Below are 13,277 nucleotides of genomic sequence, written 5' to 3' on the forward strand. Positions count from 1 at the left end.
GATCCATTTCACTCAAAGCCCCCACTTATGCCCAAGAACTTTGCAGAGCAATCACAGACTTATAGAATGGTTTGGGTTGAAAGAGGACCTTGAAGACCACCTAGTTCCAGCCCCCCTGCCATGGGAAGGGGCACTTTCCACTAGACCAGGTTGCCTGGAACTACATGCAACCTGGCCTTGAATACCTCCAGGGATGGGGTGTCCACAACTTCCCTGGACAACCTGTTCCAACGTCTCACTGCTTTCACAGGAAAGACTTTTTTCCTAATATCTGATCTAGACCCACTCTCTTGGTACCTCTCAGTGCACCTCTCTGTGTGGCTGTGGAGAGTATCATGCAATCTGGATAAGTAATTAAAGAGATCTAAAATAGAAAGTCTAAGATAAATACCTGAATAAACTGATATCAAAGAAATCTGTGTCACCACGACATTTTTATGAAAATCCTTTGCTAGGATTTTTTTCTCCTGAGAAGCTGGGAAGCTTCAGCTTTGCCATGTTTTGCTGCTTTGGAATGTGATTTGGAGAACTGTTTACCCAGCATGTGAAATTGTTTTTACTTGATGACCAAGACAGCCACCTGTGCTGAGGCTGTGAGCAGTGACAAGATTTTGTTATTCATTCCTTTCTATTCCTTTCCAGCCTTCTGATGAATCCTTTCTCTCTATTCTTTTAGCACAGTTTTAATATAGCAGTTTTAATATATATCATAATATAATAAATCAGCTTTCTGAAACATGGAGTCGAGATTCTCGTCTCTTCCCTTGTTGGAGTTGCCTGCGAATCCCACAAAATCCATCCTTGTTTTTGTAACTTAGAGGCTAGTTTTGAAGCAAGCAAAGCAGTCTCTTATCATTAAGATTACAATCACTTCCAAGTAAAAGAAATATTCTTAAACTAAATTGTAAATGAAGCTGCTGCATTACCTAAGGGGATGTATTTCAGTCTCTCCCATGCTCTAGAAATGAAAACATGTTGGCACCAGTAACCTGTGCAATAAAAAGAACACAAAACCATATCTGCAGCTGCTTGCTGCAGAATAACAGAAAAGTTGTTAGAGGACCCTTGATAAGACAGAAGTATGATGCAAAGCCTCTTAAATCCTCTCCTTACAGACAACACACTAAAGATGACAGAAAAACATTAAACTCAGAATAGCAAGAATTTATTACAAGTTTATTACAACTAGATCAATCAACATTTTCAGTAGAAGAAAGCTGAAGTAATCATAGAAACACAAAATGGCTTGGATTGGAAGGAGCCTTAAAAATCTCTCAGTTCCACCCCCCTGCCATAGGTACTTTCTTACTAGACCAGGCTGCTCAAAGCCCCATCCAACCTGGCCTTGATCAAGTAGGACATATAGAACATAAAGAAGCATAAAAGCAAGTATCTCCCTACACACTGCATCTTTTCAGGTGTGGTTTTGCTTCTTGCTAATGGAATGGCTTCTTTGTTGCATCCAAGCACAATTTGTCTGGTCCCCAAGGAACCAGAGACCACAAGAGACCTGCCTGCAGTTATCCTGGCTCTTTTCTTGACACAAACTGAGGAAAGACAAATACTGTACATCACACAAGGTAAGTCAGTTCAGGTTAAGCACTTAAGAGTGATCTAATAAACCACCAGTGACCCAGTGACTGTACAAGAGTCTGCCACCAACAGCTTTTCAAACACCCATAACCTTCCTTCTTTCTCTGCCCAAAAGATAAATACATTTCTACATACTGCAGCCTCCATTGTCATTAGTATATTTAGCATGGTAGTTCAACTACAAACTTCTGTAGAGTATCACCACATTAATTCATTGTTAAAGAGACTGCAGTGACTCAGAGCTCCAAGCCAAGAAAAAAAGCACCTGTTAGTTATATTTACCCTCAAATACACCGTATGGGTTACTACACCATAGATGAGACACCACACAATTTAAGAAAAAAACAAACTAATTTGTATGCCAGTTGACTAATTTCATGCTAAATCCAGCCATCTGACATTTTACTGTATTTCAGTTGTTCAGAATGCTGCTATGATAACAGCCAAGCCCCATGAAGAGGCTGAAGAGAAGGAGAGCACCAAGCCTTGGGGTACAGCTCTTCTATTGCAGCACCAGGGAGAAAATCTGTTCCAGGTAAGCAAAGCCCATCAGACTCTGACCCGTCTTTCCAAGATAAAATCTAGTTTCTTGTTTAGTCTTGAGAACAGAGACACTAAGGACCCAATCAACTTTAGTTTTCCTTCTTTTCCTGAAACCACTCTCCACATCAAGTCTCAGGAGATGTCAAGTTGCACCTACGCATAGAAAGGCCAACACTTATTGCCTAGAAAGTTAAACCTTTTATTCACTTAAAAAACATAATGAAAATTATTTTTCAACTCCTCAGCCTGGAGGTTGCCTTGCTGCACAAGAGGATCAGCAAGGTGACTTGCTGCTGAAACTGATGTGCCAGCAGCTGTAGGCATCACAGGAGGAGTAAAGCAGCAGAAGAACGAGGCATTTCTGAAAAACAAGTGCATTAAACTGGCTTCTAGGGACACAGCCAACTCCAGAACAATGTCTAAGCAGATGAAGGCTACGGGAAATCATCAAATACTCAGAATTCTGGTGGTTCTAATCAATATGATCATCGCTCATTTCTGTAAACATTTACTGCTACTTACTTAGTTCAAATGCCACCTTCTGCTCTCCTTTTCATTACTCTAAAATTTCCAGTTTTGTTTACAGTGTTCTGATGAGGATGATGCCATTACTAACCCTATTTGAGAAGGCCAGAAGGTGAAGGCAAGAAGTTTTTCCAACTCTTTCTTCCAAGCAAAAGATAAATACCAGGAAATCTCTTCTGAAAACTGGACTGCAGAAATGATGGCACAAAATGCAGGATGTTTTTATCCTGTCTGCCTCCTCCAAGTGATTTGCTCAGGGCTATGTGGCTTGGAGCAATACAATCAGATTTTGAAAACAATGCTTAATCAGAAGCATTCTTAAGCTATAGCAAATTGCTTCACAATACTTGGAATAACTAACACCTTTTTGGCCTATGATACAGAGAAAAAAAGGAAAAATATCATAATTAGACAACTGTCCACAACTTTTCTTTTTTAGAGGGATTTTATGAACACTTAACTGGAAAAAAATATGAGTATTAAGAACAAAATGGACAGTTGCATCATCTCTATGCTGAGCTGACTGTAAGATGTAAAAGGGCCTCCAGATTTCAGGTCTTCATGACTCCTGGAGTATTTCTTATCCTCTTCATTAAAAAAATGAAGAGGATAAGAATGAAATTTTTTTACTGTCTTTGCACTGCAGTGAGAGGCTAGCAAAAGAGGACTTTTTTAGTAATGTAGATAAGCAACTTTATCGATTAATAAAAATTAAGAGGAAAAATAGCCTGAATACCTGAAAATAGTATTGTACTGATGTTTTAGCCATGCAAAAAATAGTATTGTACTGATGCAGCCATGCTGATCCATGTAGTCTAACTCTTTCTACAGTATTATTCTACTGATGCCACATGTGTACACTGTCAAGTGCTTGGCAAACAATTCCTGTAGTTTTTGCAACCAAATGGAAGAAAGACAAAGCAGACATGAGAATGGAATAGTTTGCAGCAATATTGCCACAATCCAGAAGACCAACACCTCTATCACTTGGATGTTTTCTCTGGTGGTTTCTCGTTTCACTCCTGTGCTCTGCTGCTCCTCAGCAGCACCACCTTGTCTGCCCTGCCCAGCAGCTGGTCTCAGCCAGTACTACACTCACACTCAGTGCTTTGCTACAATTGCTAAGACCTTTATTCCACAGCCTTAAATAGTTCAGCAATAACAAACATTTCCTTCCGGTCCCAAAAACCTCCTTCATCCTTTTTTCCTGGGAAGTCGTGCCTTCCAAGGTGAAAAGGCTTAAAACACAGCACCACTCAAGAGCTTCAATACAAGATTTGTTCTCATCACTACATTTCAACATTAAATGAAGCTTGTGACCTTTCTAGTTGAGTCATTGTTCCTTCCACGTTCTGTTTCACTCTAGGAATATCCTTCATTTTATGCATATGTTTCAATGAGATCTTAAATATAGAACTCATGTTTATTCATACGGACATTAGGATTTTTAAGAATTTCTAAGATGTCCTCTGTCCAGCTTCATTTTCTTCCAAAAAGCAAAAATTATTTTTCTTTTCCTGTGTAGTACTATTACACAGTGGACTAGGACGTAGTAAGGCTTTTAATTTTACCCAGACCACACCCATTTTATGAATGTTCTCTATAAACTGAAGAAAGAAATAGATAAAACTGTTTGTTTTGGACTGAAATGATCAAAATTTAAGTAATTCAGTTTTAAGCTGTAGAGATAAGCAGGTAAAAACAAGCTGTGCTGATTTTGGCTGGGGTGAAGTTAATTTTCTTCCCAGTGGCTGGCATGGGCTGTGTTTTGTGCTTGTGCTGAACACAGGGTTGATAATGTGGAGATGTTTTTTGTTATTGCTGAGCAGGGGTTGCACAGAGCCACGGCCTTTTCTGGTTTCCATCCTGCCACGCTTGGGAGGAGACACAGCCAGGACAGGTGACCCAAACTGACCACAGGGATATTCCAGACCATGTGGCATCATGCTCAATACGTAAAGTAGGGGGAAGAAGAAGGAAGGGGAGGAACATTTGGAGCAACGCTGTTTGTCTTCCCAAGTTACTGTGATGGGGCCCTGCTCTCCTGGAGATGGCTGAGCACCTGCCTGCCCATGGGAAGCAGTGAATTCATTCCTTGTTTTGCTTCGCTTGTGTGCTCGGCTTTTGCTTTCCCCATTAAACTGTCTTCATCTCTGCCTGTGGTTTTCTTACTTTTACTGATCCAATTCTCTCCCTGATCCCACTGGTGGGGGAGTGGGGGAGCAGCTGCACGGGGCTTGGCTGCTGACTGAACTTAAACCACAACACAAGCATTCACTCTGAATTAAAAGAGTTACAATATATAATTCACAACTTTACTATAGATAAAATCCAACTTCCATTATTTTTCGGAAAAAAGTCTCAGAAAGATACAAGAGCTATCATAAATCATCGTGTTCCAAGTGGCTGAGGCCAGCTTTTCTGGCTCTCCAGACATCAGCAACAAACACTACACTGGTTCAAGCCTGCAGAGGAACTTCCTTCTAAATTCTCAATCATCTGGGACAGAAGGATATTTAAAAATCATGCATTTCTTTTATATAACTCAGCAAGTAAATGACATTTGCAATACAATAAATCCATCACTAATGGACATGCTTGATCAAGGGATGCACTTTTCTGTGCTATATCTTGTCTGCCTCAATTTTTAAAGAGAGATATGTCAATCTCATTTCATATTTCTTGCTATTAAGGAGCAAACCGCATGATTAGATTTTCATTTATCTAAAAATATTGTAACCATTCTCAAGCTTTACCACAGTCTACTTCTGTCTTATTTTAAAATTGCTTTTTAGAATTTGATCAACCCTAATATTTTGAAAGCTTCTTCAATGAAACAGCCAGCTAAAGCCAAAAACCTCATTGTATGCAAATTATACATACAGTCTAAAACCCGCTCCTGCAAGTTTCATCTGAACTCCCAAAAGGTTTCCCAAATTCAGAGTATTTATGTAATTACCTTGTGTACAGCTTGACTAGACAAGAAAAGGGAAATAACTTGTGATCAATTGTGCTCTCTGCGATTTGTTCTCATCTTTCCTTGGTCCTTCATTCCTGGTCTTTCCTACATAAGAGAATGTGTGTGGTGTTTGCCATTAAATTAGTTATAGTCTACTGAACCATTGAGGTACGAGAAGTTCTTATCTGCACCAAATACTTAAAAAAGCCCAAAAAAATCAACACAGCACATGCATTTGAAGCTTAAAAAAGAAAAAAAATAACAAATCTGCAGCAACACTAAACTAACAAAAAACCAATATATTGAACAGACAAATCAATCTTGGTAAATAGACTGCTCTTTCTGTGACACGTACAGCTAGTGACATTGTTTGTTTTGCTGAGAGGTAAACATGATAAATATAAAAATCTATCTTACAGTTTTGCTTTAGAAGCCACATAATGTGTTAGCACAGCTATGGTATCTGCGTCTTTTAGATAGCCAGCAAGAACGCTATAATGTAAGCCACATACTTCCTAAAGGGCTCCACTAAACCAGCCCGTGCTTCCAGCTTCGCACATTTCTCTGCACTTGCCATGCAGTATCTTTTATTTGGAGCATGGAAGCCACTGTGGGCACCTTGAGACCACAGGGGCAATCAGAAAGGTGGCCATGCTGCACCTGAACTTCAAGTAATGGACCGCCCTGATATTTACTTTGTCAGTGCAGATGATCCACAGTGGTGCCACAATATAAACTTGAAGCTGTATGAGACAAATGATCAAAACATTACTCTCCAAGTCAACACCGGGAACTGACATCCCACTGCCTTCACCTAGCATGGCACCACGTCACCCTGATTTTCTAAGACTTCGCTAAGCCTTCTGATGTTTTCATTCTTGTAACGAACTTTCTCACACACAGTTCTGTAAACAACTTATGTTTTGCATTCTTTCATGGAGGAGGAGAGAACTGATGGACTCTTGGTCTGTCCAGTGTCATTGGAGAGGTGGCACTGTCACCCTCCAATCCACTGTCACTTTTGGAAAACTATAAATGTTAGAGTCAGAAAATAAAGGTCCCTCTTTTTGTTCACCTGGAGAGCAGCAGTGTCCGTGTCGTCTTACGACAGCACCAAGGATTAACTTCTAGCCCTGAATATCTTCTGAGGGACCTCCTAACATCTGGCAGATCCTGAAGAGACTTTTAACATGACCTTTGTGCTTCCAGCTCAGGTACACTATGGCTGGCATTTCTGACCACACACCTGGGGAAGATGCAAACGAACAGCATTCTCCCATCTGCACTGACTCCTTAGCAATGGGACTGCAGCATTCCACTGTTCACCCATTAATGGGTGTACAACACACACAAAGAAAGACGCATGAGGCTGCTTCTTGCTCGGAAAAAATGGAAGTCAGCTTTCTCAGCACGGTGCCTCTGTCTGCAGGATACTCTCACCATCCAACCAGCACAGCAACAGGCATTTCTCTGAAGCAACGCCATCTTTTCAACAAATGTTCACTTCTTGTTAGCACTTTTGTTACAAAATCTGAGGTTCTGGCAATTCAGACTCTCCATGTTAATACTGAGAATGGAACATTGGCTAAAAATTGATCTCAAAATGACAGCGAGCCTTTCCTCAGGGTACAATCACCCCAGTAATGCTGTTTCCATCTGGAGCAACTTCCACAAGCCCTAGGCATGTGCATTACTTGTGGTTTTCAAACAGAGCTGCTAATAACTGCATTTATGAAAACTGTGCCCTTCACTTACTGCATCTTCCATAGAACAGACATTACAAAGCCTACTTATGATCTATCCAGTGTTTAAATTAAAGGGGTGGTTAAATTGGAACACAGTTCACTGAATCAAGACCTTTACGGGCTAGCCTTGCACTTCAACTTCTAACAAAGACAATTTTGTTAAAGCCTGTCAAAAAACTCAATTCAAAAGCTTTCTGCAGTCCCTGGGAAAAAGAGTCTGTTGTCTCTAACACAGCAAAATCTGGCCTGTAGCTGGAAAATGAAGAGTCAGTAAGGCAGTTCATACTTTAGTCTGACTGGGGAGTGAGACAGTGCCTCCCAGGAGAAGGAACTGCAAAAGAAGAAAATTGTCAGCATTTCAATCTCCAGTAGAGGAGAGAAGCTACATACATGAGGCCTCAAATACCACAGAAGGATGAACTGGCAAGTGTACCAGGTCAGGACAGTAAACAGTACAGAATTGTTTACTGTACATCAGAACGGAACCAGCAAACAAAACCAAAATCCACAAGAATTATACTCTAATCAAAATACACACACACACACAAATCCACTGTGTTTTGCTACTGTTCAATAAACTGCAAAATTCTTATATAGAAAATGGTAAAGGAAAAGCAATATTAAAGAGCTTCTTCTGTAAGAGACCGAACATTCCCATGGTTGTGAACCATGCCAGTATTACTGCTGTCAATAATCAGTCGCTTTTTGGGATGACATGCTTTCTTTTGAGAAGCTCTTACGCACAAATGACAACAGCACAACTTAAGAGGTATATGCTCTGTTTAAGGCTGTCATATGCAAGTTATCCAAATCAACATTTTCTCAATACATTACTTTATCATCCGATACAGACTTGGACAAATATTGCAAGTTAAGATAGAAAAAACCAGATTGATTCACTATTGCACTAAATATTTCCAGTAAATGATATAAATAAAGCAAAACAGAAAAACAGTGCAAAAATTCCACCAAAACCTGGAACTTTTCACTTTTCAATTCACTTCAATTAAAAAAATAACAGCTTAAAAGTAAGGTACTAGACATCTTTCCATTTTAATAATTTCAACAGAACATGAACAGCATAAGTCTATGCATTAGCTGTTGCTTCAGACATAGTATTTTACCTGGATATAGCATATTTTCCTTTTGTTTAGTATTGCACTTCCAGTTCTGTAATTCCTGACAGTATGGAAACTGCAGATTTGTAAGGGATGTCTGATTTATATAAGATGTGGAAAAGGAAAAAAAAAAAAATCACTTGCCCATTCTTCCTACAGAAGAGGCTCAAAGCTAACTTTCCCATTCAATTTAAAAAGCAAAGTTTGGAAGGCTTCTGAATGTCAACACTGATGCATTAAGGGATGTTTATCTTCCCATCACTGCAGATATACAGCAAAACCTGAAGGGGATATTTTCCATCTCTGCTGCAATGAGAACTGTGGAACAGCAGAAATATGAATTACAAGATGCACGTAGTTCTTGCAGACGATTTATGAAAATTGTATTTTGAGCTGCTGCAGATGAGCTGCCTTTAAATTTTTGTTTTTGCTAGTTTGTTTTGGATTTAAACCTCTGTCTGATAGGTGCTGGATATTTCAGGCTGATGCCATTGAGTGGGATGGCTACATTTTTGCAGTCAGCTTACTTCCACACCATCCATTTTTGTCCTATGTGCCAACACGAGCACCTTTACACCCTTTGCACGTTGAGCTGGATCAAGGACTCCCCACAGACAGCTGCATGAGCGCGCCAAATGAATTTGGCATCCACAAGCAGGGTAAACAGCAGCACTGATCTAGTTCAAAACAGGAGTGGGGCAGGGGGGAAGCTGCTGGAAGCGAGGGGTAGCTGAAAACCAGAATGCCTGGGAGGAGCAAACAACAGAGAACACTGCTGCCTGTCCAGCTGCCCACAACCATTACCTGTGCACAGGCACACGGAGGGCTCTGGGGCTGCCCTCAGAGCACCCCTGAGGGACACCAGGGACAACAAGTACATGCAGAATGGCAGGGCAGCAGCTGCCTGACTTGGGAGGGTTGGTTCTTCTGTACCTTTAAAATGAGACAACACAACTCAACTACAACACTACCCTCAGTCCAGAGGAGGGCCAGAGAGACAGAGCATCTCTCCCATGAAGGCAAGCTGAGACACTCGGGGTTGTTCAGCCTGGAAAAGAGAAGGCCTTGGGATGGCCTTAGAGCAGCCTTCCAGTACCTAAAAGCACCTACAGGAGACAGGGAGAGAGACTTCTTACAAGAGACAAGGGAATGGCTTCAAACTGAGGGAGGGTCAGTTTAAATTAGATATGGGGAATTAATTCTTGACTGAAAGGGTGGTGAGGCACTGGAACAGGTTGCCCAGAGAAGCTGTGGATGGCCCCATCCCTGGAAGAGTTGAAGGTCAGGTTGGACGGGGCTTTGAGCAAACTGGTCCTGTGGAAGGTGTCCCTTCCCATGGCATGGAGATTGGTTCCAGATGATTTTTAAAGTCACTTCCAATCCAAACCATTCCATGGTCCTTGTGAACAAAACAAACACCAACAAATCTTCCCTACTAAGTTATTCTCCTTAAACATTTCTCCTCTTTGGGAGGACACCCACTTGCTGTGCTGAGAAAGCAGAGGCACGAAAGGCAGCACATTTATTTCCCTAATGCATTTAGGGTCAGATACTCAAGGTGTATTAAGAGCACCAGAAAAAAAACCCAGCAGAATTGCCCAACTGAGTGGTTTATGGAGCCACCATGCCCAGATCTTGTATCAGAAATAATCCAACTGGAAATAATCCAAATAGGAGAAGCCCACAACAGTAAAACAGATTGAGTGGTCTGGGCGAGGGGTGCTGTTCCTCTTCCCCAGGAGCCCATGACTGCTCTCCCAGGGATTCCTGAGGTATTAATGCAGGAACACTGTTATGCTCTACACAACAAAGTATATTTCTATTAAGTATTCTTGGCAATAGGAATCTCCCTTTCTTCTTTCAAGCCAAATCTACACACAGAGGATTATTTTATCTCTTACTAAAGAACTAAGGAGAGAGCTGCATGTTCTTAAACTCAAGGAGGAGAGGGAAGATGTGCATAACCAGCAGTTGCCCTCCACTAGGAGAGGGCACTTCTTGCTTTTCAGGAAAGCTCTGAGTCTCAACAGTGTTTTCATTAAAATACATATATATACAACTGGTGACTTTTCACAGCATGACGATTTGAACACGTATTTTGAGGTGTCCAAAATTACCCTTTCCTTAGAAAGTGCACCCAAATGTCAGGCAGAACTCCCTTCCATGTACTTTCTCACTCTGGTATCCAATCTTTTATGCCACTGCACCTAGATAAGAAAGGGTATTAGGGAATTTTTCAGCCTAATGCTGGTATGTCTTCAGACTGCAGACAAAATAAGTTAAGGAACCAAAACTTTAAAATAAACACATTACGGTAAAGGAACATCATGGAGGTTAACACGCACTGGGATAAAATCAGCATATAAAATATCTGAGTTATACAATATTTGAGTTGCCAAGACAGGTCTTTTTCATGTAGCTTAAAGTTTCTTTGAATACTATAGACCATACAGTATAAAAGCATTTAAGGAACATTAAGAAGTGACAGAATTAATAAATACATGTAGGGGAGAAAATGGACTTCCTACAGGAAAGCTGTTGGGGTTTGGTGTTAGGCTATGAATAGATCTACTAAATATACATTGCTGAAAAGTTTCCACATGTAAAGCCAAAGTGACTTACAGAATATCAGAAATCTTAACTTCCTCATCAGTAATACTCAGCTTTAAAATAAATGCCCATGCATTTTAGGAAACATGTAAAAAATATGATGCTCTGCAAAAAAGAAATCTCAGCTTGGAGAATAAAACAAGGACAAAAAACAAACAGTTATTTCTGACATGCAAAAGCATTCTCATCAATGAGCATGTTAAGGCATCAGAGTCAAGATTATTTTTTAAGCTAATAAAATGTATTTTTAAGTGTATTTTTTAAAGCTAAAAATTATAATGAATTCTGCTTGCAACATTATGCCTTTGGTATTATACAGTATATTATGGTTGCCAGATAAATTATAAATAAAAGTTCTGTCTGTTTCTTAGAAATTAAAAGCTGTGAAGCCATTCTTGAAAAATTATGATTGCTGGGATTAGATTGCAAACAGTATTTTGACAAGTTATCAGTACAGAATAAATTCTTGCAAATATCATACAAGATAAAACATGTTCAAAAACCTGTTCAATCTGCCCCTCCTTTACAGCAATGCTAACTGGCCAAGTCTATCAGTAAAAACTTTGGTGCTGAATGTTTAAGGCTGTGAAGTCTTCTTTAATTGTAGACATGAACTGTAGAGTTTAAAATGAAAACTTATTCTTTGTATAAAATTCTTAGCATGTGACAAATCTGTAGGAAAATGTATTGCCCAAACTATTACAAAGTCAGGAGAAGTCTGACAATTTATCTTGCTTCCTTACTTCCAAATATTGATGTCACTTAATACCTTACTACAATGCAAGAAAATTCTTAAGCTGTTCAACAGGGGGTCGTGAGAATAAGGCTAATTAACTCCCCAAATTCCCACACAGGATGAATGATGAAAAAAAACCAGGATGAGCAGGAAGAAAAAAAAATAGAGTAAAATGTGGTATTCATCCTTCAGATGAGGACGAGATTGGACTAAGAACATGAAATAATCAAGATATAAGCAAGATCAATGCATCTCACTACACTAACATAGACTTGTGCTGGCTGCAGTCAATCAATGATCACCATAAAGGCTCCTTGTGAGGATCCAACCATACCTTTGTCATCTGATGCAAACATGCAGGATTATTTTATAAAGTGTATTTTAAAGAAGAAGACCACATCCTTGTTTCCAGTAAATAGAAATGTTAAGAACTGAGCATCAGTGTCTCACACATCTCACTGTGAGTCAAGCAGCCTCTCTGTTCTCAACTCAAGAGCAAAATCATAACTGGGTACCTCTGATTACCTGCAGTCCCTGTGTGCATCTCACCACACACATACACGTGAGTCAGCTTTGATTTAGAAATTATGCACCCCTGGGAAATATTACCAAAACAAACACCTCCCAAAGACACACAAGGCATCTCTCAACCACAAGATCTAGGCATGTGAGAATCAGAGAAAAGGGGACATAGGATAGATGAAGTGTGCTCAAGGACAACAGATTTCAAAGAATTCTAATTATTTCTAAAGTAGGCCAACCCCCAGGACATATCCATTTCATCCAGAAAAATTAATCCAGCCTGCTCCCTGCCATCCTCTTTTCCCAAGGCCCCTCAGGCATACACAAAGATTAAAAGCTACATGAACTATCCTGGCAGTCTGCTCCCTTTTATCACAACAGCTTGACAACTCCCCTGTTATCACCAGTCTTGGTAGAAGATAATAATGGGAGCAAAACTTGTTAACTCCCTGAGAGGTGACTGATGTGCCTATTCATGCAAAAGGTAAGCCTGCTCTCCAAGACAGAAACTCTGCGTCTTGCAGAGATTTCTCCTCCCCTGTTTCTCCACACAAAGTAATGGTGATGACTTTGACACTTTGCACACCTACTCACTGCTCTGTCAATGAGCACTCAAGGGTCTCATCATCCACTGCCAAAGCTGGGCCAGAGTAACCATTCGCCCCGAGTTTGGCATCAAAATCTTGTCCCAGACTTGATTCCAGCGTCATGGATACCTGCTCTCATTGAGGATGGTTTTCAGATGATTTGAAGAATGACATTTTGCCTGGAACTGCTCAAAGAGCTTCACAGCCTCACAGTCAGGTTAACATTTCTTGGCCTTTCTTAGCCCAAACTTTCCTGTAGTGTTTACATAAGTTAAAAAATAAGCAAGTATTTAAGTAAACACAGTGAGGGACAGAAGACTTATCAAGATCACACATATG

At 40.2% G+C, this 13,277-nt stretch overlaps 1 protein-coding gene across 3 annotated transcripts in view; it reads right to left on the minus strand.

Moving 5' to 3' along the window:
- GALNT7 (polypeptide N-acetylgalactosaminyltransferase 7) overlaps positions 1–13,277 on the minus strand; it is a 92,669-nt gene that overhangs the window by 47,971 nt on the left and 31,421 nt on the right. The gene's annotated exons all lie outside the window — the stretch shown is intronic.

Source organism: Motacilla alba, chromosome 4 (assembly GCF_015832195.1).
Source record: "Motacilla alba alba isolate MOTALB_02 chromosome 4, Motacilla_alba_V1.0_pri, whole genome shotgun sequence".
Classification (NCBI taxonomy): Eukaryota; Metazoa; Chordata; class Aves; order Passeriformes; family Motacillidae; genus Motacilla; species Motacilla alba.